At 45.4% G+C, this 27,558-nt stretch overlaps 1 protein-coding gene across 2 annotated transcripts in view; it reads right to left on the bottom strand.

Annotated features, from left to right (window-relative positions):
• UGT8 (UDP glycosyltransferase 8) overlaps positions 1-27,558 on the bottom strand; it is a 105,009-nt gene that overhangs the window by 31,387 nt on the left and 46,064 nt on the right. The gene's annotated exons all lie outside the window — the stretch shown is intronic.

Here is a 27,558-nt window from a genome sequence, read left to right as displayed (position 1 = left end):
CGTTATCTACAGAGGGGTCTGTATGGCGTTATCTACAGGGGGGTTCTGTATGTTGTTATCTACAGGAGGGGGTCTGTATGGCGTTATCTACAGAGGGGGTCTGTATGGCGTTATCTACAGGGGGGACTCTGTATGGCGTTATCTACTGTGGGGACTCTGTATGGCGTTATATACAGGGGGGTCTGTATGGCGTTATCTACAGGGGGAGTCTGAATGGCGTTATCTACAGGGGGGACGCTGTATGGCGTTATATACAGGGGGGTCTCTATGGCATTATCTACAGGGGGTGTCTGTATGGCATTATCTACAGTGGGGGTCTGTATGGCATTATCTACAGGGGGCTGTATGGCGTTATCCACAGGGGGTCTGTATGGCGTTATCTACAGGGGAGTCTGTATGGCGTTATCTACAGGGGGTGTCTGTATGGCGCTATCTACAGGGGGGCTGTATGGCATTATCTACAGGGGGGATTTGGGGTTGTATGGCGTTATCTACAGGGGGGGCTGTATGGCGTTATCTACAGGGGGCTGTATGGTGTTATCTACAGGGGGGCTGTATGGCGTTATCTACAGGGGGGCTGTATGGTGTTATCTATATTGGGGCTGTATGGCATTATCTACAGCGGCTGTATGGCGTTATCTACAGGGGGCTGTGTATGGCAGGGGGCGCTGTGTGGTGGAATCTATAGGGAGGCACTATCTACAAGGGGGGGGTTGTGTGATACCCAGCGGAGGGTGGCACCAGTCAAAAGTTTGCTATAGGGCCCAGTCTTTCCTAGTTACGCCCCTGCTTGATCTCGCTGGCCTACGCAATTGGAGGCTGTGGAGCTCCTCCGTCCATCGCGGGAACAGGGCTAGGTAAATAAAAGGGGGGTGGCACTATCTACAAGGGAGAGGGCTTTATGGCACTATCTACAAGGGGGACTGTGTGGCACTATCTACAAGGGGGTGTGGCACTATCTGCAAGAGGGAGGGTTGTGTGGCTCTCTCTACAAGAGGGGGGCTGTGTAGCACTATCTACAGGTGGTGGCTGTGTGGCGCTATCGACAAGGAGGGGCTGTGTGTGGCGTTATCTACAAGGGGGTGGTTGCCTGTGGCACTATCTACAGGGGCCTGTTTATGGCACTATCTACAGGGAGCTGTGTGTGGCGCTATCTACAGGGGACGCTGTGGCACTATCTACAAGTGGATGCTGTGGCATAATCTACAGCGAGAAACCAACATGTCTGTGTTTCAAATTCTGCAGAGACGACTCCTGACTGGAATAAGTAGTCTGGGCCAGATGGAGATAAAAAGGGAAAGAAACAAGAACCTAAAAATCTGAGTCTGACACACCAAAACTTTAAAAAGGTATAAATTTATTGATGTCAATAAGACAAAAAACAAGTTAAAATAGAGTTGATTACCACAGTACAGATGGACACCAAACAGTGATACACAAAAGATGGGGCTGTATACTTGAGAAGGCAATGAATGTGAAGTAGGTTACAGCATGCAAACTTAATGTACATATATAGGGCCACAAAATGCCAAAGAAAATATGCTCCCGACTATTACATAAAACCATGCATAGGAGGTATTGCTACAGCAGCCTATCAGTCAAGGAAATTATATATATATATGTATATGGCGTTGTCCAAAGATCCTGCCGAAACACATGTCGGGGTGTGATGCCAGATAGCGTTTCTTACATGATGGGTAAGTTTCTCCATTGCACCTTGCAGATACAATTATAGGTATTTCATACCTATATCTTTGGACAACGCCATATACAAGTTTGTTGTTTTATTGTCATCAATAAATTTATACCTTTTTAAAGTTTTGGTGCGTCAGTGTAATGATGGGGGTAGGGAAACAGACAAGTGAGCCCTAATCTACCCGCCACTCAGTCCGTGCCTACTTGCAATGACCCACCCTAGGCGACGGGGTACAACTGGGCGACGGTCCCTACGCTCAGTAAGTGCACGACAGACAAGGGTACACAGAAGCTAAGGGAAAAGGGGCAGTTGCCCACGGCAACACCGTGAGCAACAAGAGTGGTGAACGAGCCGAGTCAAACCAGGAGTGTACGAGGTACCAAACGCAGAGCAGGAGAGTAGTGAACAAGCCGAGTCAAACCAGGATTGTACGAGCTACCAAACGCAGAGCAGGAGAGTAGTCAGTAAGCCAGGGTCAATATGGAGCAGTGTCAAATAGTTCAGAAGCTGCAGCAGGGCCAGGAAACCAAACGAGAAGAATCACAAGCAAGGAGGAACAGGAAAGGCAGGTATAAATAGACAGAGGGCGGGAGCTAGCTCCGTCTGGCCAGGCTGTGATAGGCTCTCCCACTCCTAAGCCTGCCATCCTGAGTGGTGGAAGATGGAGTCAGTCTCACAGACATAGAAGCAGGTGCAGACTGATTACCTATGGGAATTGACACAGAAGCTGTGCCTGGCAGATCCTTTACAGTACCCCCCCTTTTATGAGGGGCCACCGGACCCTTTCTAGGTGGACCTGGTTTATTGGGGAAACGAAGGTGGAACCTCCTGACCAAAACCCCAGCGTGAACATCCCGGCGGGTACCCAAGTCCTCTCCTCAGGCCCGTATCCTCTCCAATGGACCAGGTACTGGAGGGAGCCTTGGACCATCTTGCTGTCCACAATCTTGGCCACCTCGAATTCCACCCCCTCAGGGGTGAGAACGGGGACAGGAGGTTTCCTCGAGGGAGCCAAGGACGGGGAGCAGCGTTTAAGGAGGGAGGCATGAAACACGTCGTGTACTCGAAAAGATGGGGGCAACTCCAGTCAGAAGGAGACAGGATTGAGGACTTCAATGACCTTGTACGGCCCTATAAACCGGGGAGCAAACTTCTTGGACGGGACCTTAAAGAGGCTCTGTCACCAGATTTTGCAACCCCTATCTGCTATTGCAGCAGATAGGCGCTGCAATGTAGATTACAGTAACGTTTTTATTTTTAAAAAACGAGCATTTTTGGCCAAGTTATGACCATTTTTGTATTTATGCAAATGAGGCTTGCAAAAGTACAACTGGGCGTGTTGAAAAGTAAAAGTACAACTGGGCGTGTATTATGTGCGTACATCGGGGCGTGTTTACTACTTTTACTAGCTGGGCGTTCTGACGAGAAGAATCATCCACTTCTCTTCAGAACGCCCAGCTTCTGGCAGTGCAGATCTGTGACGTCACTCACAGGTCCTGCATCGTGTCGGCCACATCGGCACCAGAGGCTACAGTTGATTCTGCAGCAGCATCAGCGTTTGCAGGTAAGTAGCTACATCGATTTACCTGCAAACGCCGATGCTGCTGCAGAATCATCTGTAGCCTCTGGTGCCGATGTGTCCTTGCTCGTCTGACACGATGCAGGACCTGGGGAAGTGACGTCACAGCGTGATCTCTCGAGAACACGGCTGTGTCTGCACTGCCAGAAGATGGGCGTTCTGAAGAGAAGTGGATGATACTTCTCGTCAGAAAGCCCAGCTAGTAAAAGTAGTAAACACGCCCAGATGTACACACATAATAAACGCCCAGTTGTACTTTTACTTTTCAACACGCCCAGTTGTACTTTTGCAAACCTCATTTGCATAAATACAAAAATGGTCATAACTTGGCCAAAAATGCTCGTTTTTTAAAAATAAAAATGTTACTGTAATCTACATTGCAGCGCCTATCTGCTGCAATAGCAGATAGGGGTTGCAAAATCTGGTGACAGAGCCTCTTTAAGGCGCAAGTTCTTTGACGATAGCCACACCAGATCCCCGACCATAAGGGGTTAGCAGAACGTCTTCTATCTGCCTGAGTTTTTTGTATGCTCTGGGACGCCTCTAGGTTCTTCTGAACCTGGGCCCAGACTGTGCACAGTTCCCGATGAACGACCTCTACCTCGGGATTGTTGGAACTACCAGGTGAAACGGAGGAGAACCGTGGATTAAACCCAAAATTACAGAAAAAGGGGGAGACCCCTGACGAGTTACTGACCCGGTTATTAAGGGAAAATTCGGCGAGGGGAATGAATGAGACCCAATCATATTGACAGTCAGAGATAAAACACCTTAAATATTGTTCTAGAGACTGATTAGTCCTCTCAGTTTGGACATTAGTTTCAGGATGGAAGGCAGAGGAGAAGGACAGATCAATCTCCAACTTTTTACAGAAGGCTCTCCAAAACAATGAAACAAATTGTACCCCTCTGTCAGAAACAATATTGACAGGGACCCCATGGAGACGCAGGATGTGTTTGACAAACAAGGTAGCTAGCGTCTTAGCATTTAGGTAGTTTCTTGAGGGGCACAAAGTGGCACATCTTACTGAAGCGGTCTACTACAACCCACACCACCGACTTGCCTTGAGATGGAGGAAAATCGGTGATAAAATCCATGGAGATATGGGTCCAAGGTCTCTGGGGAATGGGCAAAGAACGTAGTAAGCCCGCTGGTCGGGACCTGGGAGTCTTGGACCTAGCACAAACCTCACAAGTGGCGACGTAGGCCTTAACGTCTTTAGGCAACCCAGGCCACCAATAGTTTCTGGCAATGAGGTGCTTGGTACCCAGGATGCCTAGATGACCAGATAGTGCGGAGTCATGATTTTCCCTAAGTACCCTTAGCCGGAATTGCAGGGGAACAAACAGCTTGTTCTCAGGAAGGTTCCCGGGAGCTGAACCTTGATCAGCCACAATTTCAGAGACTAAATCAGAATCAATAGAGGAAATGATTATACCTGGAGGCAAAATACAAGCAGGATCTTCCTCCGAAGGAGGGCTGGCCATGAAGCTACGGGACAGTGCATCAGCCTTAATATTTTTAGACCCAGCCCTATAGGTAACCAAAAAGTTGAATCTGGTAAAAAATAACGCCCATCGAGCTTGTCTCGGGTTTAGCCTCCGGGCAGATTCTAGGAAAACCAGATTCTTGTTGTCGGTAAGGACCGTTACCTGGTGCCTAGCCCCCTCCAGGAAGTGGCTCCACACTTCAAATGCCCATTTAATGGCTAAGAGTTTGCGGTTGCCAATATCATAGTCACTCTCAGTGGGCGAAAACTTCCTGGAGAAGTAGGCACAGGGACGGAGATGGGTGAGGGACCTGGTACCCTGGGACAAGACAGCCCCCACTCCCACCTCGGATGCGTCAACCTCCACGATAAATGGCTCCATTTGGTTGGGCTGAAACAGCACCGGGGCCGAGATAAAGCACTTCTTAAGGACCTCAAAAGCCTGGACAGCCTCAGAAGGCCAGTGGAGGAGATCAGCACCTTTGCGAGTGAGGTCCGTAAGAAGCTTAGCGATGACCGAGAAGTTAGCAATAAATCTTCTGTAATAATTAGCGAACTCCAAGAAGCACTGTAACACCTTCAGGGAGGCAGGTTGGACCCATCAGCCTGGACCTTGGCGGGGTCCATGCGGAATTCATGAGGAGTGAGGATTTGACCCAAAAATGGTATCTCCTGCACCCCAAACACATATTTTTCGGTCTTCGCAAACAGTTTGTTTTCCCGAAGGACCTAGAGCACCTTCCTGACATGCTCAATGTGAGAGGACCAGTCCTTGGAAAACACAAGTATGTCATCAATGTACACTACAAGAAATACCCACAGGTAATCTCTTAAAATCTCATTTATGAAATTCTGGAAGACAGCGGGAGCATTACACAACCCAAAGGGCATGACGAGGTATTCGAAATGACCTTCGGCCGTGTAAAATGCAGTCTTCCACTCATCCCCCTCTTTGATGCGGATAAGGTTATACGCCCCCCGTAGATCAAACTTAGAGAACCATTGGGCCCCCTGAACCTGATTAAAGAGATCAGGAATCAAAGGAAGGGGATACTGGTTCCTTACAGTGACCTTATTCAAGTTACGGTAGTCAATGCATGGCCTAAGACCACCATCCTTCTTCCCTACGAAGAAGAAGCCAGCACCTACCGGAGAAGTAGAGGGGCGAATGTAACCCTTGGCCAGGCATTCCTGGATATACTCTCTCATGGCTTCACGTTCGGGGCAAGAGAGATTACATATCCTACCCTTAGGGAGCTTAGCTCCTGGTACCAAATCGATAGCGCAATCGTATTCTCTATGAGGAGGTAACACTTCGGAGGCCTCCTTAGAGAAAACATCAGCGAAGTCCTGAACAAACTAAGGTAGTGTGCTCACCTCCTCAGGGGGAGAAATATAATTAACAGAAAAACATGACGTCAAGCATTCATTACCCCATTTGGTAAGCTCCCCAGTATTCCAGTCAAACGTCGGATTATGCAACTGCAACCAGGGAAGGCCTAAAACCAAATCGGACGATAATCCCTGCATCAACAGTACAGAGCACTGCTCCAAATGCATGGAGCCAACAAGGAGTTCAAAAACAGGGGTATGCTGTGTAAAATAACCATTAGCGAGAGGAGTGGAGTCGATACCCACTACCGGGACAGGTTTAGGCAAATCAATCAAAGGCATAGCTAGAGACATAGCAAATTCCACAGACATGATATTAGCAGAAGACCCTGAATCCACGAAGGCACTGCCGGTAGCAGACCTACCACCAAAAGAGACCTGAAAGGGAAGCAAGATTTTATTACGTTTCATATTTACGGGAAATACCTGTGCGCCCAAGTGACCTCCCCGATGATCACTTAGTTGCGGAAGTTTTCCGGCTGCTTATTCTTACGCCTAGGACAGGTGTTCACTTGATGCTTGTCATCCCCACAATAGAAGCAGAGACCATTCTTCCTGCGGAACTCTCTACGTTGTCGGGGGGACACGGAGGCCCCGAGTTGCATAGGTACCTCCGAGTCTTCCGTGGAAGAGCAAAGCAACGGGACCTCGGGAGGCATCATGGGGGAGTCAGAGGGGAAAACACAAAAACGTTCAAGTTGTCGTTCCCTGAGACGTCGGTCAAGTCGTACCGCTAAAGCCATAACCTGGTCTAGGGAGTCAGAAGAGGGATAGCTAACTAGCAGGTCTTTCAGGGCGTTCGACAGACCCAACCTAAACTGGCACCTTAAGGCAGGGTCATTCCACCGAGAAGCTACGCACCACTTCCTAAAGTCAGAACAATACTCCTCAACAGGTCTCTTACCCTGACGTAAGGTCACCAGCTGACTCTCGGCAAAGGCAGTCCTGTCAGTCTCGTCATAAATGAGTCCAAGAGCAGAAAAGAAAAGATCAACGGAGGAAAGTTCAGGGGCGCAGGAGCAAAGGAGAAGGCCCATTCTTGGGGCCCTTCCTGGAGCCGGGACATAATTATACCCACCCGCTGGCTCTCAGAACCTGAGGAGTGAGGCTTTAAGCGAAAATAGAGCCTACAACTCTCCCGAAAGGAGAGAAAAGTCTTCCGGTCCCCTGAGAACCGGTCAGGCAACTTGAGGTGGGGTTCAAGAGGTGAGGGGCACTACCATGGTAGCGTCAGGCTGGTTGACCCTCTGAGCCAGGGCCTTGACCTGTAGGGAGAGACCCTGCATTTGCTGAGCCAGGGTCTCAAGGGTGTCCATAGTAGTGTGAGGGACCAGGGTAGACTAGGTATATGGGCTTGTGATTATGTAATGATGGGGGTATGGAAACAGACAAGCATAACTTTGTTACTCTTTTCTACATTCTTCTTGCCTTCTCTTTTTTCTACTATCTCTTTTGCGGTTAATGAACCACATTCCTTTGCCTGTCTCTTTTTTTTTTTTTTTTAAACACATTAAACATACTGTTCTATATTTAACACCGTCCTGAGAATGAAACCTTATTCTCGATGTTTCTGAACACAAAACACAATTATAACTGACTGTCTGTCTCTGTCGTCTTAATGGTATCAAACTATACCCTGCGACCAATTAAATTATTACACTTATACCTGTCGTCTTAATGGTATCAAACTATACCCTGCGACTAATTGAATTATTATACCTGTCGTCTTAATGGTATCAAACTATACCCTGCGACTAATTGAATTATTACACTTATACTTATCACCTATGCCGGCGAGACGCGACTATCTATACTATGATCCTTGGAGCCACACAGCGGGTTAACTCTCTGTCGCTGAGAGTGTGGCCGGGATCGACTCCAAATACCTCGGTATCTTATCACCTGCTCACTCTCCCACACGGATAAGAGCCAATATTCATAAACATGAACTTAACCTTACCGTGTTTTATTTGAAGCTGATCAGACTTCCTGGGAGCGTGGCTGGCGATTCGATGTTGAGGCGTCTGGGGGTCGTCGATCACGGACACGGCTTATCCCTCGAGTGTGGCCCCACGTTGGGCGCCAAATGTTCAGGTACTAATCAGTCTCAACCGGCAGGGATAATACGCTGAGTTCGTACGAAAGGAATCACACCACACAGAGTCTGGTACAAAGCTCCTTACCCAGCATCAGGAGAGGCTTCACTGCTTTATTACACACATTTGTTCTATATCTCCTTTCTCCTGGGGGTGGGTACATGTTATCACACTTTTATAAAAGCACGTATCACTGTAAGCCTCTTGTTACTTGTGTCATCCTTGGATAGGTTCACCCTTATCTGGTCCTTTAGATATGTCTTCATAGTTCATAGTTTGTTCATACCAGGAAGTGACTTGTTATTTTATTAGTGCGTAGTCCCTGTTCAGGGGCCATCTTGCCACGTATACTTATCTAATCCTACTATTGCTTCATCACAATTATGTACACAACTCTATAGTCTATATTTTATTAAAGAAAGAAAATTATTATAAACATTAACTTCTGTCCACTCCATCCTTCACAAATCTACCCACCACTCAGTCCCTGCCTACTTGCAACGACCCGCCCTAGGCGACGGGGTACAACTGGGCGACGGTCCCTACGCTCAGTAAGTGCACGACAGACAAACAGACAAGGGTACACAGAAGCTAAGGGAAACGGGGCAGTTGCCCACAGCAACGCCGTGAGCAACAAGAGTGGTGAACGAGCCGAGTCAAACCAGGAGTGTACGAGGTACCAAACGCAGAGCAGGAGAGTAGTGAACAAGCCGAGTCAAACCAGGAGTGTACGAGGTACCAAACGTAGAGCAGGAGAGCAGTCAGTAAGCCAGGGCCAATATGGAGCAGGGTCAAATAGTTCAGAAGCTGCAGCAGGGCCAGGAAACCAACCGAGAAGAATCACAAGCAAGGAGGAACAGGAAAGGCAGGTATAAATAGACAGAGGGCAGGAGCTAGCTCCGTCTGGCCAGGCTGTGATAGGCTCTCCCACTCCTAAGCCTGCCATCCTGAGTGGTGGAAGATGGAGTCAGTCTCACAGACATAGAAGCAGGTGCAGACTGATTACCTATGCGCATTGACACAGAAGCTGTGCCTGGCAGATCCTTTACAGTCAGACTCAGATTTTTAGGTTGTTGTTCTCATCAGCGGGTTTCTACACCGTTACCACCATGTACATTATGGGCCCATGTGGCTCTCCCCCCCAAAATGTTATAAAGTGATTACTTGGATTTATTCTCATCATATGGGTAAGGGGATTTTGGTTGTTCTCCACATACTATAATATAAAAAGGGAAAGTGAACGACTAATCAGAGGAAACATCACCTGTGAGTCACTGGATATAAATGCGCTCTAATCACTTATATGGTTTGCAGAGCTCCTGTTTATAACTGGCATCTACCACTATACGGTCACTATTTGGTGGTAATATTAGTCTTTGTATAGCGGATTTTGTTCGGTAGCAGTATGGGGGTATTATTCAGTCTTTATGTGGTTTTAGTGTGGCCGATGAACAGAGGATGTGGCTGCCGGTGTTTGGGTAGAGAGGCAGCCACATCTTCTGCTTGGCAGTCTGAAGTACTGTACTCAGCCTGCCCTGACTTTCCTACACCGCTGTATAGGGAGAAAAGACTTGCTAACAGTAGTAGTAGTCAGCAAGTGTTCTCTCCCAGGGCTAGGACAGGCAAGGTACCTCAGGCTGTGTATAGTAAAACAGACTTTGCTAAGCAGAGGATGTGGCTGCCGGTGTTGATGAAGAAAGGCAGCCACATCCTCTGCTTAGAAGAGTATTTACACAGCATTTAAATAATACAGTCATACAGTTTCCATGTAATACCACTATACAAGGGCCAATATTACCACTATACAGTGACCATATAATGGTAAATGCCAGTTCTACACAGGCGGTCTGCAGTCCGTATAAGTGAATGCAGTACAGTCAAATCCAGTGACTCACAGGTGACATTTTCTCTGATTGGAGTCACTTTACTTCGCCATTTGCCACAGACTGCCAGAACGACTCATCTACTACTTTGCTGCCACGACATCTTTGGCTCCTCACTTTTCCAGTACCTTTCCCACCTATTCCCTTCCGTCTACACAAACTACACTTCTCATCCTGCTGCCAATTTAACTGAACCATCCTGCTAATTCCCCCATTAATGTGCCTGCTGCTGCCCCAGGTTCCCAATAATTATAGATACCCTCCAAAAAATAGTGCCAAACAAATGGTGGCCCAGACCTCAATTGTGCCTCACACAATAATAGTACCCTCCTTTGTGCCCGACACAGTAATAGTGCCTCTTTTTGCGCCCCACACAGTAATTGTGCCCAGTGTTCTCTATAAGGTGTGTGGTGGCATGGCCGCACACCTTACACAGTCCGCCTGCTCACTAAAATTTAAAGCCCGTGCACTGTCACGGGCGGCAGGCAGATGCAGTGGCGTCGCTAGTACAAGAGGGGGCTCCGATGCTAGCGACAACATGTTTTCTTGTCTCTTTACTATGATCTACGTGTGATTGTTTATGTAAATGTTGAAACATATGGAATATCTACTATAGAATTAGGAATCTGATGTAATCTATACTAGAGCTAATTTATATTTCCCTCGTCCTACGCCCGACTGTCCCTACAAACTGAAAAGTATGGAGTAATCTTACAGTAAAGTAAAACTACGGGATTTCTTGAAATCCAACCATAAAAACCACCATACTCCGGATAAACTATATTAACTATGTGTAAAGCTTTTTCCTATTTTGTTGCGAACTATTATTAGTGCACAAGTATAAATGTGGGCTGCAAACGACTAATGAAACCACTTATGCATTACCTGTTTAATGGCCATGAAGAGGTTAATTTTTCCTCCATGGCCACACACAATTCCAACACCTGATCTATAAATCAAACCTACCATACTAGGAGAGTAGCTTTGACTAAGAACTGAGAAGTTCGAAACGCGTTGGCGTTCTCTGCCCGGGATTTTCATTATTTGTTTTATCATTATTTGATACCAATAAAGCAGCATTGTAACTCATCGTGTGCCAGACCCATTTCTATATTTCTTGGATCCTTTCCTACCTCCAACGTAGGTCTCTTGTCCGAGCACCGATCAACAACAGAATGTGGTGTCTCTACTTTGCATCAGTGGTGAGCGGACCAACATTTTTTCTTGTGTTTATCAACACAGTAAAAGTGCCCCCTTAGGCTATATTCACACGAAAGGAAAAAAAAGGCCATTAAAACTGATCAACTGTCAGTTTTTCATGGCCATTTTGCATCAGTGTGTCTCCAAATTTTCATCCATTTCCAGTCTGTTTGTATATTTTTAATGGCCGTTTGTCATCCATTTGCCATCCGTTTTTTATGGCCGTTAAAAAAACTGATTGATTTAATTTGTTGGGTTTTATTGTCCAAACCCCCTAAAAACACCACAGTTCACATGTAGATAGTGCTGCAATGACCCTGTAGATAGTGCCACAGTGCCCACTCTAGATAGTGCCCACATAGCACCACAGTGCCCACTGCAGATAGGGCCACAGTGCCAACATATAAAGTGACATAGTGCCATAGTGCCCACATATAAAGTGCCAGTGCCCTCATAGTACCACAGTACCCATGTAGATAGCACAACAGGGTCCCCTGTAGATAGTCACACCCCCATATAATGCCACAGTGCCCATGCAGATAGTGCCACTCCCCTGTAGATAGCGCCAAACCCCCCTTTGCAGACAGAACCACCACCTGTAGATAGCACCACCCCCACTGTAGATAGTACCGCCCACACTGTAGTTAGCACCCCCGATTGTAGAAAGCACTCCCCTTGTAAATGACACCCCCACATGTAGATAGCACCCCCTGTATAGAGCGGCACCCCTGTAGATAGTGGCACTGTAGCTCCCTGTAGGAACGGAATCCCTCTGGCTGGGGATTTCACTCCTTGAGGGAGCCCCTGATGTCTCTGTCCATATATGGATAGTGATGCCAGGGGCTTCTCCAGTAGCAGAATCCCCTGGCCAGAGTGTCGGCCGGGAATTCCGCTCTGGCAGGGTATTCCAGAGGTAGCCACTGATGTCACTGTCCATATATGGACAGTAACGCCAGGGGCTTCTCCAGTAGCGGAATCCCCTGGCCAGAGCCTCGGCCAGGGATTCCGCTCTGGCTGGGGATTCCAGAGGTAGCCACTGACGTCACTGTCCATATATGGACAGTAACGCCTGGGGCTTCTCCATTAGTGGAATCCCCTGGCCAGAGCCTCGGCCGGGGATTCCGCTCTGGCAGGGGATTCCAGAGGTAGCCACTGATGTCACTGTCCATATATGGACAGTAACGCCAGGGGCTCCTCCAGTAGTGGAATCCCCTGGCCGGGGCATCGACCAGGGATTCCGCTCCTTCAAGGAGCTACACTGGCGCTATCTGGAGGGGGGGAGTGCCATCTACGGGTGCCGCTATCTATAGGGGGATGTTATCTACAGGGGGGCATCAGAGGGAGATAGGAGTCCCCGGCCAGAGATCTCGCGATGCTCTGGCCAGAGACTCCACAGTTGAAAGCCCGACATCACTGTCCATATATGGATAGTAATGTCAAGGGCTTCCCGGGACTCAGCACTGAAAGTAGCGCTGTGTGCGGGGAATCCTCTGCCTGGTTTAGCTTTTACCGGCCGTTACAAGGATTGATTCATAAAAAACGGCCGGTAAAAACTGATCCAGTGACTTCTGTGGGAGCCGTGGGGCCGTCAAAACGGCCAAAATTAGGACATGTTCTATTTTTTGACGGCCAGTTTTCATGGGCCGCTAAAAAATGGCCGTGTGAATACACCCATAGAACTTCATTGTTCTGAAAAATGTGTACGGCCTTTTTTCACTGTTGTGTGAATGTAGCATTAGAGTCATTCTCACACTAATAGTGCCCCCATACTGCCTGTACACAGTAATAGTGCCCCCTTAGGGGGCACTTTTACTGAGTAGGTCAACTGAGTGCCCTTCTCACAGGGATAGTGGCCCTAACTGCCCATAAATAGTAATAGCGCCTTATCGCACTAACAGTTCCCCCTTACTGTCTGCATAGTAATAGTGGCCCTTTAGTGCTCCACACGCGGTAAAAATCCCCCCCCCAGTGTCACCCCCCAGAAAATTTGTCCCCCTAGTGCCCCCACACAGTAAAAGTACCCACTGAAAATAATAAACTTGATACTCACCTAATCCTGTTTCCATGACAAAGGGAGCAGCTCAGGCTACAGGCCTCTTCTGCCCTATGGCCTGTGCTGTCAGCGGCACATCGCAGATGGGTATGATGATGTCACTGCATCACGCCTGCATCGAGTTCCTGGTTCCTGTCAGTACATTGTGAGGCAGGAAGTTGACGGCTTCCTGCTCCACCATAATGTTTAACTGTAGCCACATCCTTAGCATACACTTAAAAGGAGCACAAATGGGCAGTTTTAACTGTGTAACACCCTGCCTGTGTGTACGTCCTTGCCATGCACTGTAGGACTGATTATGAGAGCTAGGTATTTACCAATTAATTTAGACACTGATTAACAAAATGATGGCTCTGCAATGGAACTATTTTGTATAATTGGTTAAGAAATTCCAGCTTCATAGACCTCTATGATAATTAAGATAGAGAGGAGTGGGAGATTGTGTTTCATATTCAAACCTGAATTAAGGTGCCCACTGAAATATCGAGGTTCGGACAATTTTCCTCTTTTGTGTATGGCCACCCTTATGCTTAAACGGGGTTTCCCATCTCAGACATTTATGGCATATCCACAGGATATGCCATAGGATATTCCATAATATGCCATAAAAATCCGATAGATGCAGGTCCCACCTCTGGGACCCGCACCTATCTCTAGAACAGGGCCCCCTAAACCCCGTTCTAGGTTACTGGGCTTCCGCTGCCTCCAGGCCACATCCTGGTTAGGTGGTCGGGAGTTACGGAAACAGCTAAGCTCACTGGGCTATGGTGTTTCCATAACTTCCATAGAAGTGAATAGGAGTTACGGAAACACCGTAGCTACAGAGTTCCAGAAACAGCGTGCGGAGCCGAGTAAGCTAGAACAGGGTTTAGGGAGCCCCGTTCTAGAGATAGGTATGGGTCCCAGAGGTGGGACCCGCATCTATCGGACATATCCACAGGTTAGGGTGAAAACCCTTTTAAATAAGTCTCACAATGAACTGTAGTTAATAGCATCATACATCTTCTTTATATAAAATATTACATGTCTGACACTTTAAATCCCACACTTTTTAAAAGCCTTTTGTCTATTTCTTTTCATGTACATAGGTCAGTAATGATTGCATCTGTTATCTGAGAAATTAATTAATCAATAATGGTACAAATGTCCTGGGTAGCTCTGCCTGCGTACTGATGCTAAATACTTGACCTTTTGGAGAAAGACTACAGAAGTCTGTAAAATAAAAAAATAAAACACACACATATATACACCAATCAGCCATAATATTACAATTATTTACTCAATATTGTGTATGTCCTCCTTCCTCATACCACCAAAACAGCTCTGACCCATCATGGTATCAACTCCACAAGACCTCTGAAGGACTGAAGGTGTCCTGTGGTATCTGGTACCTAGACATTAGTAGCGGATTCTTTAAAGGGGTTTTCCCATGAGAGACATTTATGGCATATCCACAGTATATGTCATAAATGTCAGATAGATGCGGGTCCCACCTCTGGGACCCGCACCTATCTAAAGAACGGGTCCCCCTAAACCACGTTCTAGCTTTGTCTGATCTCACTGACTCCTGGCCACTTACTGAATATATGGTCGGGAGTTACGTAAACAGCGTAACTCGCTGAGCTACGCTGTTTCCGTAACTTCCATAGTAGTGAAAGGCAGTTACGGAAACAGCGTAACAATCAAGCTACGCTGTTTCCGTAACTACCATTCAGTTCAATGGGACTTACGAAAACAGCGTGACTCAGCGAGCTATGCTGTTTACGTAACTCCCGACGATATAACTTTTTTCATGGTCGGAATTCACCTCATTCAGCCGCAACACAGAGCGGCTAAACGGGGTTTAGGAGCATGTTCTCGAGATAGCTGCGGGTCCTAGAGGTGGGACCAGCAACTATCTGACATTTATGACATATCCTGCGGATATGTCATAAATGTCCCTCATTGGAAAACCCCTTTAAGTCTTGTAAGTTGTGAGGTAGGGCCCTTCATGGATTAGATGTATTTTTCCAGCAGATCACACAGACGCTCGATCAGACTGACATATGTGGAATTTGGAGGCCAAGTCAACACCTTGACCTTCCTCAAACCATTCCTGAACAATTTTTACCGTGTGACAGGGCACATTATCCTGCTGAAAGAGACACTGCCATTAGGGATTACCCATAGCTCCCAACCGTCCCGGATCCGGCGGGTCAGCCCCGGTTTCTCACCGATGTCCCGCCGTCCCAGGCGGTCTGCAAAATGTCCCGCTGGGCGCTGCAGCTGTATCAAAACAGCTGATCACTGCTAACATGCGCCCTCCATGCCAGACGACTGCAGCAGCTATCACCATCAGAAGAAGGCAGGAGTCTTGCGGTGGTGTTCTGACTGGGATCGATGCCGGCCCGGGAGTGGACCAGTCCAATGGACTGGTCCACTCCCGGGCCGGCATCAACACCAGCGAGAACACCGCTGCAAGACCTCCTGCCTTCTTCTGACGGTGAGTGACGTCAAAGCAGAGCAGGGAGTGGCAGCAGTAGGCTACCTCTGCCGCTCTCTGCTCTGGCTGCATTGTGGAACAAAGTATAAGGGGGTTGTATGGCACTATGTACAAGGGGAAAGGGGGTTGTGTGCCACTATGTACAAGGGGGAAGGGTGGTTGTGTGGCACTATGTACAAGGGGGAGGGGGTTGTGTGGCGCTATGTACAAAAGGGGGCTGTGTGTGGAGCTATCTAAAGGGGGCTGTGTGTGGAGCTATCTACAGGGGGGCTGTGTGTGGAGCTATCTACAGGGAGAGCTGTGTGTGGCGCTATGTACAGGGGGGCTGCGTGTGGAGCTATCTACAGGGGGGCTGTGTGTGGCGCTATGTACAGGGGGCTGTGTGTGGAGCGATCTACACGGGGGCTCTGGTGGATGATATTTCCATTGACCTGTAGCAGAGTTACACAACTGGAAAAAAAAATCCCCATCATGTAACTCTGCTACCTGTCAATTGAAAAGTCATCAACCACAGGGTCTCCCTCTTGACTTTCATTGTTCTCAGCCTTTTGGTTTGTCCTGCAGCTGCTGCTGCCGTGATGAGCAAATGTTATACCTAAGTTAGGAAAAGTAACATAAAGACGATATAACCTGATCCATAATATTGGTGATATCCATCGTTTTTTTTTTGTAAGTCTAGAGATCCGCAGTGAGAATATGCACTTGTTATTTGAAGAAGGATCTGGCCGTGATTTGATGTGTTTATGCGGGATATTAGTCGTGGTTAGGGGCGTGGCTTAAAAATGTCCCTCTTTTCCTAATTCAAATGTTGGGAGGTATGGATTACCGTTGCCATGATGGTGTACTTGGGCTGCAACAATGTTTACTTAGGTGGTACGCATCAAAGTAACATGCACATTAATGCCGGGACCCAAGGTTTCCCAGCAGAACATTGCCCAAAACATCACACTGCCTTCACTGAATGCACATGCACCTGGCCATCCACATGATGTAACTGAAAAAGGGATTCATTAGACCAGGCCACCTTCTTCCAATGATCCATGGTCCAGTTCAGATGCTCACAAGCCCATTGTAGGTGCTCTGTCATTGTACAGAGGTCAGCATGGGTACTCTGACCGGTCTGTGACTACACAGCGCCAAATGCACTAAACTGAGATACACTGTGAGTTCTGACACTTTTCTATCATAGCCAGCATTACCTTTTTCAGCAATTTCTGCTATAGTAGCTCTTCAGTGGGATTGGACCAGACGGGTTACTCTTTGCTCCCTACCATGAATCACCAGTTGTCTTTCCTTGGACCACTTTTAATAGGTACTTATCACTGCATGCAAAGAAAACTCCATAATAGTTCCCATTTTGGAGATGCTCTGACACAGTTCCCTGTTTCAAAGTCGCTCAGATCCTTACACTTGACCATTTTACCAGCTACTAACACATCAACATTCAAGACTGACTGTTCACTTGCTGCCTAATATATCCCACCCCTTGTCATGTGTATTAAATAATTAATGCTATTCACGTCAACATATTGCTCATGTAAGTATAATTAAATCAATACAGATATAATTAAAACACTTGAGGGGGTTGCCCATTTTGGGGGCTGTTTTTTTATACTGATCACTTATCCTCTGAATAGGTCATAAGTATATGACTGGATCAGTTGCTCCGGCTGCCTTCGGGCACCAGAAGCTATGCAGGGGTTGGTGCCGGAAGCAGAAGGCTCCAACCACTGTATAGCAGCCATGATGGGTTACTTTAGCTCTGCACCTATTCACTTGAATAGGAGCAGAGCTGCAGTATTACTACAAGACTGATTGTTTCAAGAACATGCAAAAAATCCTGCAGACTAACAAATGTGGGAGGTTTATCTTCTGCTTATTTTTATTATTCATTTCTAGGTTTCATGTTCCTTTAACCCCTTCAGGACTGAGCCTGTTTTGGCCTTGTGGACGCAGCCGATTTTTTCAAATCTGACATGTGTTACTTTATGTGGTAATAACTTGGGAATGCTTATACCTATCCAAGCGATTCTGAGATTGCTTTCTCGTGACATATTGTACTTAATGTTAGGGGAAAAATGTGATCAATAAGTTCAGTATTTGTTTGTAAAAAACACCAAACTTTAGAGAAAATTGGCAAAAATTAGCATTTTTCTAAATTTAAATTTATCTGCTTGTAAAACAGATAGCAATACCACACAAAATGGTTACTAGTTAACATTTGCCACATGTCTACTTTATGTTGGCATTGTTTTTTGAAAATCCTTTTTTTTTCTAGGACGTTACAAGGCTTAGAACTTTATATAAGTACGTACTCACAAGTCAGAATCACTGGCTAGGTGCCACCAACACAATGTCAAAGCACCTCCAAAGTATATGTACAACATAGCATAACTCCAATAAATCTTGAGTGAAAAAATGAGGACAAGGAGTCACAGCGCCACAAATAATAGAAATAAGTACCAAATTTTATTCAATACAAATTCATACACAACACAAATAATTAAAAACAATGCGAGGATCTAAAATACCATATAAGTGTGGACCATTCAAAGATGATGATGTTGCCATGAGTATGCTGTATTAAGCACACAATTGAACATGTGTGCACCAGGCAGTAAGAAAACTTAGGTCAATGATGTATCATCGTAGTGTCTCACTTATGCTATAGAAATGTATAGTTCATATAGGAAAAATTAAGTGCCAAAAAGGTCCTACTATCATCAGTGAGAAGTAAGAGAGACACTACGAAAAAACATCACACCGAACATAAGCTACTACCTTAAATATAAATGAGTCAAGGAGAAGAAGTATCCTGGCATGTTCTGTGATGTAAATCAAAAATCTGCCTGGAATGACAGATATCTTAGTAGGAAAAAGTCTTACCCATGGAGGTGGAGAAGGTAAAGTGGTCCACAGAGTATAGCCTGGTGTAATGGCGCCCCGACGCGCGTTTCGCTGATGTAGCTTCCTCAGGGGGTATTAAAGAAGCTCTGTCACCAGATTTTGCAACCCCTATCTCCTATTGCAGCAGATCGGCGCTGCAATGGAGATAAGAGTAAAGTTTTTATTTTTTTTTAAAACGAGCATTTTTGGCCAAGTTTTTATATTTATGTAAATGAGGCTTTCTAAAGTACAACTGGGCGTGTTTAAAGTAAAAGTACAACTGGGCGTGTATTGTGTTCGTTACATCGGGGCGTTTTTACTTCTTTTACTAGCTGGGCGTTGTGTATAGAAGTATCATCCACTTCTCTACACAACGCCCAGCTTCTGGCAGTGCACAGACACAGCGTGTTCTCGAGAGATCACGCTGTGACGTCACTCACTTCCTGCCCCAGGTCCTGCATCGTGTCGGACGAGCGAGGACACATCGGCACCAGAGGCTAAAGTTGATTCTGCAGCAGCATCAGCGTTTGCAGGTAAGTAGCTACATCGACTTACCTGCAAACGCCGATGCTGCTGCAGAATCAAATGTAGCCTCTGGTGCCGATGTGTCCTCGCTGGTCCGACACGATGCAGGACCTGTGGGAGGAAGTGAGTGACGTCACAGCGTGATCTCTTGAGAACACGATGTGTCTGTGCACTGCCAGAAGCTGGGCGTTGTGTAGAGAAGTGGATGATACTTCTTTACACAACGCCCAGCTAGTAAAAGAAGTAAAAACGCCCCGATCTAACGAACACAATACACGCCCAGTTGTACTTTTACTTTAAACATGCCCAGTTGTACTTTAGAAAGCCTCATTTACATAAATATAAAAATGGTCATAACTTGGCCAAAAATGCTCGTTTAAAAAAACAAAAAAAAACGTTACTCTTATCTCCATTGCAGCGCCGATCTGCTGCAATAGGAGATAGGGGTTGCAAAATCTGGTGACAGAGCCTCTTTAACACTTCTTCTCCTTGACTCATTTATATTTAAGGTAGTAGCTTATGTTCGGTGTGATGTTTTTTCCTAGCAATTTCTCCTGATTACAGCAATACCCCACATATGGCGGGGCTCAGAAGGGAAGGAGCGCTATTTGGCTTTTGGAGCTCAAGTTTGCTGGATTGGTTTTCAGATGTCATGTTGCATTTGCAAAGCCCCTGAGGGACCAAATCAGTGGACACCCCCCAGAAGTGACCCCTTTTGGGAAACTACAGCCCTAAAAAGAATTTATTTAGGGGTATAGTGAACATTTTTATCCCATAGGTTTTTTGCTGAATTTAGTAGAATTAGGCCGTGAAAACGGCGTTCACCGTGCACTATAAATGACATACCTAATTCATTCTGCGGGTCGATGCGATTACAGCGATACCATATGTATATAGGTTTTTTATATTTTACGGTGTTTGCACGATAAAATCACGGTTTTAAAAAAATGATTTTATTTTTGTATCGCCATATTCTAAGAGCCACAACTTTTTTATTTTTCCATCAAGAAAGCTGTGTGAGGGCTTGTTTTTTGCGGCACAAATTGTAGTTTTTATTGGTACCATTTTTGAGTACATACTACTTTTTGATCCCTATTTATTAATTTTTTTGGGAGCTGAAGTGACAAAAAATAGCGATTCTGGTATTGTTTTTTTATTATTTTTTTTCTGGCAGTCACCGTGCGGGATAAATTACATCATATTTTTATAGTTCAAGCCGTTACAGACGCGGCGATACCAATTATGCATAGTTTATTAATTTTATTTTTTTCTAATAATAAAGTACTTTATAAGGGAAAAAGGGCGATATATTTTAATTTTATTATTTTGAAATGTTATTTTATTTTTTTTACACTGGGTTTCGCCCCATTGATACCCCAGAGGAAGCCGGAAGGGTGAAACCCATGGTCGGGCGAGAGTGTTTGGTGTGCCGCCTAGAAATTGTAAAGATTTTTACTTACCTTGATGCTTTTATTTCTTGTTACTTCTGTGAGTATGGATTAAACTGGGCGTGGAGTAATCTTTTTTCAGAGGGTGTTGCACTATGTGTCTTCCTTTTTCCATCTATTAGAGACATAAGGTCCTTTTCCTACCAGGAGTTCTTTGAATGTGGAGAGAGACGATAGGGAGCTCGGTGGAACTACAAGGATAAGAATTACCATCCACACCCTCATTGAATTGCGGATTGTCCACTGCATTTTTCTGGGAGAGAGTGCCCATACTGAATGATATTGGACTGTTACCAATGCCGTCTGAGCGGTAAACTTAACTATACTTTATATATGTCATATAGGGTATTTGTTGAATCATACCCAATTTAGTTTTACCTGCTCCGGTCTGAGAGATATATTGTGGGTATTTGAGCCAGGAGAAACTACCATTATATTAATACTTATGTATTGCAGGGTATTATACCTGTCAGTTTCACACTGACAGGAGGCATATTAGATCCTCCCTATGGCAGGACCTAATCGCTTTCCATAGATGGCAGACCAGAAGCCTTTGTTAGGCTTCGGGTTAGCATAGCAACAATCAGTCCCCGCAATCGCGTAGCGGGGTGCCGATATTGTTGTAACAACTTAAATGCGGCGGTCGCTATTGACTGCCACATTTAAGGGGTTAATCGATTCAGGTCACCGCTGTGATCCGACCTGATGTTTTCCCTCAGTACTAGGGCTGCTAGTAGCAGTCTGTACTGGGAAATGCCGGGCTGCGGGGACCGCCTGTGTGCTCTGTTAGGAGCACATGTAGATTAACGGGCTGCAGGCACAAGGACCAGCTCTGCAGCCCGTTAATCTACGTGGAGTGGTCGGGAAGGGGTTAATTGGAAACAAATCATTGACATTGACATTTCAGTACTATGTATGTATGTATGGTATCTGCAATTTACACAGATAAAGTACATGGTTGTATAATTCCGATGGCCCCATATTGTACCTCAATATCCCTCCGACTCCATATGGGATCCATGAGAAAATAAATTGTGTCATGTTCCATCGCATGCTGTATTTCCAAGTCACTGCCATTTTTCTTATGGGTTAAAAGAACACACAGCTATTACATAAGACGGCAGCTATTATATCCGCTATTCCATAATAAAACAGCGATGTTATCAACAATAATATAAGCTGGTGTATCAGACACACATGATATAACTGCCATTACATTAGATACTGAAAACCTAAATATTAGAAGAGACTAAACATATAATTTTATTGTGGGAAAGAATCAATAAATTCATTGTGTCTCCCCTTAGTTTAATAAGTGCGCAAAGACTATCTTGTTGTGTATTTCTACTCAATCAATATTTTTTTTCTTTTGAGGATTTCTATGGCTTCAAAATCTTTCTCACTCTTTATAGATATACAATTATTTCAGTAGACAGTATATCACTTAAATGCTTTAGGCATGATGCCAGAGATACTCCTATGCCCTGATGTAAACCCTCCCCCAACCATCACACAGCATTTGTAATATGTTTGTCCTCTTTAAGGGTAAGGCCACACGGAGCAGCCCTAACACGGTCGCGACTCGACCAACAACCGCGCCGGCACCATGTTCGGCGCGGCTGTCAAATACTCTGTTAATGGCCTGGCATTATTGCTGGTAAAACAGCCCTTTACGTGCAAAATCGTGCGGCCATAATGGGTGTATTAATTAATGGCCGCAAGATTTTTCAGATAAAGGGATGTTTTACCCGCATTAACGCGCGGCCATTAACAGGGCTTTTGACAGCCGCGCCGTACAAGGTGCCGGTGCGGCTGTTTGCCGCATTGCGACTGTGTCAAGTCCACTCCGAGTGGCCTTACCCTTATGGCAAAAGGGAATCTTGGGCCTCCTCAGGCGTCAGGGTCTGTAGTGTGCACAGTACACAGTGTAACAAGGTACTGGAGCATGTGCATGCAGCTGGGTATTTTTTGACCTTTTTTTTGTGATGTAGGTTCCATCAATGGTGCTAAGCTTTCCACTAAGCCCATTTATGGTTCTGCTATAAACATTTGATTGATGGTAGTCTAATTACTAGAACACTCACCAATGCCAATGGCCTCCATTATAGTGCGCAGGAGATACAGAAACTGTGCACGCTCGTTTGTTAGTTTTTATATCTCCCATAGGCAGGGCCGCATCTACCATGAGGCCAGAGTTGAGCCTCTGGCTTCAGGCGGCACACTGCAGGGTCTCAGAGGGGGCGGCATTACAGAGCTGCTGGCCGACTTTACACCACTTATTAGCAGCTGCAAGATGTGCTGCCGCCTTAAGAAAACATCCCTCCTGTGCCACCTTAATACCCCCCCACTTCCCCCGCTGCTCTCCACTCTCCTGTCCCTATTATAATATGATCCTGCTTAGTGTCGGGACGGAGAGTGCAGCGTGCAACGTGTCTGCACTGCACTGCACTGCTGCCGGCATGAAGAGGCTCAGGGGAAATTCTGCCATGGACTCACCACCTCTTCCTGATTTTCTCTGGAGTCTCCCTGCATGGCGACAGAAGATCCATATAGACAGCAGCCTGCACAAAAGGTAAGTGTAATGTGTATGTGTAGTGTGTACTGTATTTGTAATGTATTTGTGTATGTATATATACATATATATATATATATATATATACATATATATGTGAGGATGTAATGTCTGTACTGTATGTGTAGTCTGTACTGTATGTGTAATGTATGTACTATATGTGTGTCTAGTGTGTGTGTGTGTATATATATATATCATATATACACACATGAGTATGTAATGTACGTACTGTGTGTGTGTGTGTGTGTGTGTGTGTGTGTCTGTGTGTGTGTGTGTGTGTGTGTGTGTGTGTATATATGACCGTTTTTTTCTCAGTTGTAATTTATCCGCATATTTGCAGATCCATTCATTTCTATGGCCCTATGCACACGACCGTGGTTTACACTGATCCGTATGGGGGCTGCAAATCTGGACCGCAAAAACTCAAGACAAGTAATGTTACGGTCCGGATTTGCCAATAATGGTGAATTGTTGTGGATCCGTGAATCCTAATGATACACCAATGCACAACTAACCAGTGCGGTCGTGTGCATGAGGCCATAGTGTGTGTGTGTGTGTGTGTGTGTGTGCGTGCGTGTGCGCGTGTGTGTGTGTGTGTGTGTAAGTGTGTGTGTGTGTGTGTGTGCGTGCGTGCGTGTAACGTATAAATGTACCTATATGTGTGTGTGCGCAATATATATATATATATATATATATATATATATATATATATAAAATACAAATGTCAGCAGCACAGCCTTGTAAATCGTACGTGGGTGCCGACCTGCCCAGGTCAGGGCTAACAGACCAGCTGTAGTAGAATCCAAAAATCAGGCAGCACTCCAAAATATAAGCAAGGTAGAAAAAGGTGCTTTGGAGTGCTGCCTGATTTTTGGATTATATATATATATATATATATATATATATATATACACACACGCACACACGAAAGCCAATAAGAAACTAAGCGGCACAACGCTCACCTGTGCACTTTTGCTGTTTCGTTTTAGCGATCTGGGAGTGCTAAGTGCTCAGACCCCCAATGATCAAAACCGCATCGGAAAACGCGCCAAAAAATATCTAAATTGATTTCAATGGGAGGCGGAGGCGTTTTTTTCCCGCGAGCGGAAAAACCGTCTCGCGGGAAAAATCAGCGGCATGCCCTATCTTTGGGCGTTTACATCTCTTTCCTCCCATTGATATCAATTGGGGTCAGAGAAAGTGTATTTCGCTGTGTTTTTGCCTGTTTCGCTCAATGGGCATGAGCGAAAAGCGCGGTAAACGGCGTGCAGGCAGATCAAAATCTGCCTCAAAATTCCAGAATTTTCTGCCTGCAAGAAACTCCGGGTGAACATACCCTTAAGGAACGTTTTTTTGTATTTTTTTTGTGTTTTAAGTTATGAGCCAATTTTTTCTAACTATTTTAATGTTCCCTAATGTAACTGTATTTTTTCATATATTTGTACTAATAAAGATGGGGGCAGCCATCTTTATTAGCATCTGTATATATGTTTCTGCATGACACATACACAGGTTCTATATGGCGCACTCAGGGCATTGGGTCGGCTCCCATCCCTACTTTCCTATCTCCTGCTGGAGCCATTTTAGCTTTGAACTGTGCTCTGCGGCATGTACGGTTCACAGGGACCCACAGCAACCCACGCTTCTAGGGGGAAGACGGGGGCCATTTTATCTAAGAGCGACAGCCACTGCAGTCATCGCAGGAGTTGTCTGTCAATTGAAATGAATTGCCAGGCCCTGCCTGCTGTGAATGCAGGACCGCCCGTCAATTAATTTGAATTGCCGCCTCCTCCTGCCCCACACTCTTACCTAACACTTCACTGTGACTGCTAGTAACCCCGGTCCCGTAGCTAATACAGGGACTCTTCTGTCACTTTAGGAGTCCCTGCATTAGCATTTTTCTGGTGCACGGGACCTCCCAGATGCGTCAGAATTATTAATAACGATTAATATTTCTACCAGATCTCTAGGTCCCGGGCGCCACAATAGGAACTACAGTTCATTGACTTCTAGTTTTTCAGGGGAGAATACAGAAGACTGCAGTAGGTGAGTAGAAATATTTTTATTTTTCATACTGGTGGTTTTGTTTTGCGGGTTCCGCTGGACCATTTCAACAACGTTGTAGATTCGTTGGATTACTTTGATGATCTACATTTTTTTAAATAAAATGGTCAGAGGGTTATTTGAGGGAGTTTTTATTTCAATTAAAAAAATAGTATGTCTTTTTTTTTATACTTTATTACCGTCTTCGTAATAGCCGCTGTCTGACAGCATCCATTACTAAGGCTGGGGCTTACTGTTAACCAGTAAAAAGGCTAACACCAACCTCCCATTATGACCCCAGTACCCACCGCTATCAGGGGTACTAGGAAGAGCCAGGTACGATCCAAGACCCGACCATCTGAAGGGATGACGGTGCCCGGCCGTCACTTCAGATGTTCAGGTATTGGATCGTAACCGGCTCTTCCCGGTACCCCTGGCGGCGTTGGGTACCGGGGTAATAATGGGACACATGGACATAAGAAACATTTTTTAATTGAAATAAAAACTCCCTCACACAACCCGCTTTCACCATTTTATTAAAAAAACAAAAACATAGATCATCAAAGTAGTCAAATAAATCTACGGCGTAGTCCAAACGGTCCATTGGAACCAACCGGCCCAAAAAAAAGTATGAAAAATAAAAAAATATACACTTTCCTTCTCCCCTGCAATGCACTAGAATCTAGAGGTAAAAAAAAAATAATAATTCCCCTTCAGACTCTGCTATCTGTCAACTGAAAAGTCTTTCGCCAGAGGGAACATTTTTTCCACATGGCAGAGTACCAGGTCCCAGGCTCGGGTGAAGCTTTCTTTTACTCCACCATTGGGAAACATTTTTTCCTCTGGTGGAAGATTTTTCCATTGACATGTAGCAGTTCTATAGTGGTGGTGTTAGGGAGGACAAACTCAGCAATTGCACAATGCCCCCAAAATGGGCCGCTACTCTTGGGAAAGTGCTGTGTGCTTGCCTCCAGGCTAAAATGTGCCAGCCAGCCCTGGGCCGTTGACTCCCTGCCCCACCGTTTTCTCTCGTAGACCACAGCCTGGTTTAGGCCTGCGGTCTACAACAGTCCAAGAGCACGCTATTGACGTCAGCGGCCTAGCGCGATTACGTCACTGCATCATGCCATCCGCGCTGGGCCGCTGAACTCAGCAGAAAGTCAGAACGTCCGGCTGTGGTTACTTGGATAGATTTGTGGGGGGGGCACCTTTCTATAGTTCGCCTCAGGCAGCAAGGGGGCTAGATTCACCCCTGCCCATAGGTTGTCATAGACGGTGACCATGCGTGAGCAAACCACCTTTCTGCTGCAAACTAGAAGTAACAGCAGATTGAATGTAATATGTGGTCCTTGGATGGAGTCAAACGAGGCATGTTCTAAATTACACAAAAAAAAAACCTCTTATTTAGAAAAGACTAACTCATGCTTGAAGACAGTATATCAAGCGTAAAACATAACAAATCACTTTACAGGACTGGACAGATACAGTCTTTTATTACGACACATCCGATTCAGGAACATGAAAAAAAGACACATAAAAGAAAAACTCGATGAAAGTGGAAGCTCTAAATCTGATGGTGTATTCACACATAAAAACGCAATTCATGGCTAAATTACACACTGTTGGTAAAGTGTTTCACCTGTAAAAACCGTGCAGCCAAAAACTGCATCGAGACAAATAGGGAAATTCGCTGTAAAAACGCCCATGGTTTTGCCGTGTGTTTTGTGACTGTGTGGCACTCTGCTGTTACATAAGAAAACACCCTAACCCACTTCCCACAGCTGAATCTCTTTCCAATGAATTCATGGTAAGTAAAATGGAATGTGAAATTATATATATATGCTGCTTTGTTATTGCCTGCGGTTCAATTATAAGCTGAACATACTTTACGTATCTTTACGAGAATGTGTCTAGTTAAACATTTCCCTTTGTATGAGATCTGCTCTTCACATAACAAAAAAAAAAATACATCAGGTAAACCAAAGGTGACTGGATTACAAAGTGCATTTCAATAATAGAATTTAATTATTCAGTGTTTGGTCATTTGATAATTGAAAACTTTCCTGACGCCCCATAATTTCAGCATGGGTATAACTTTACTGGATTTTGTACCAACTTATAAATAATGCCGCTGAAAAAGCCAGGCAGAACAATAGTGAGCACTACAAAATGTCTGTATAATAAAGTGTAAATGTGCATTCATGTACAACAACA

This window comes from Rhinoderma darwinii, chromosome 1 (genome assembly GCF_050947455.1).
Source record: "Rhinoderma darwinii isolate aRhiDar2 chromosome 1, aRhiDar2.hap1, whole genome shotgun sequence".
NCBI lineage: Eukaryota > Metazoa > Chordata > Amphibia > Anura > Rhinodermatidae > Rhinoderma > Rhinoderma darwinii.
Note: the sequence above shows the minus strand (reverse complement) of the source record. Positions and strands in the feature narration are given on the sequence as shown.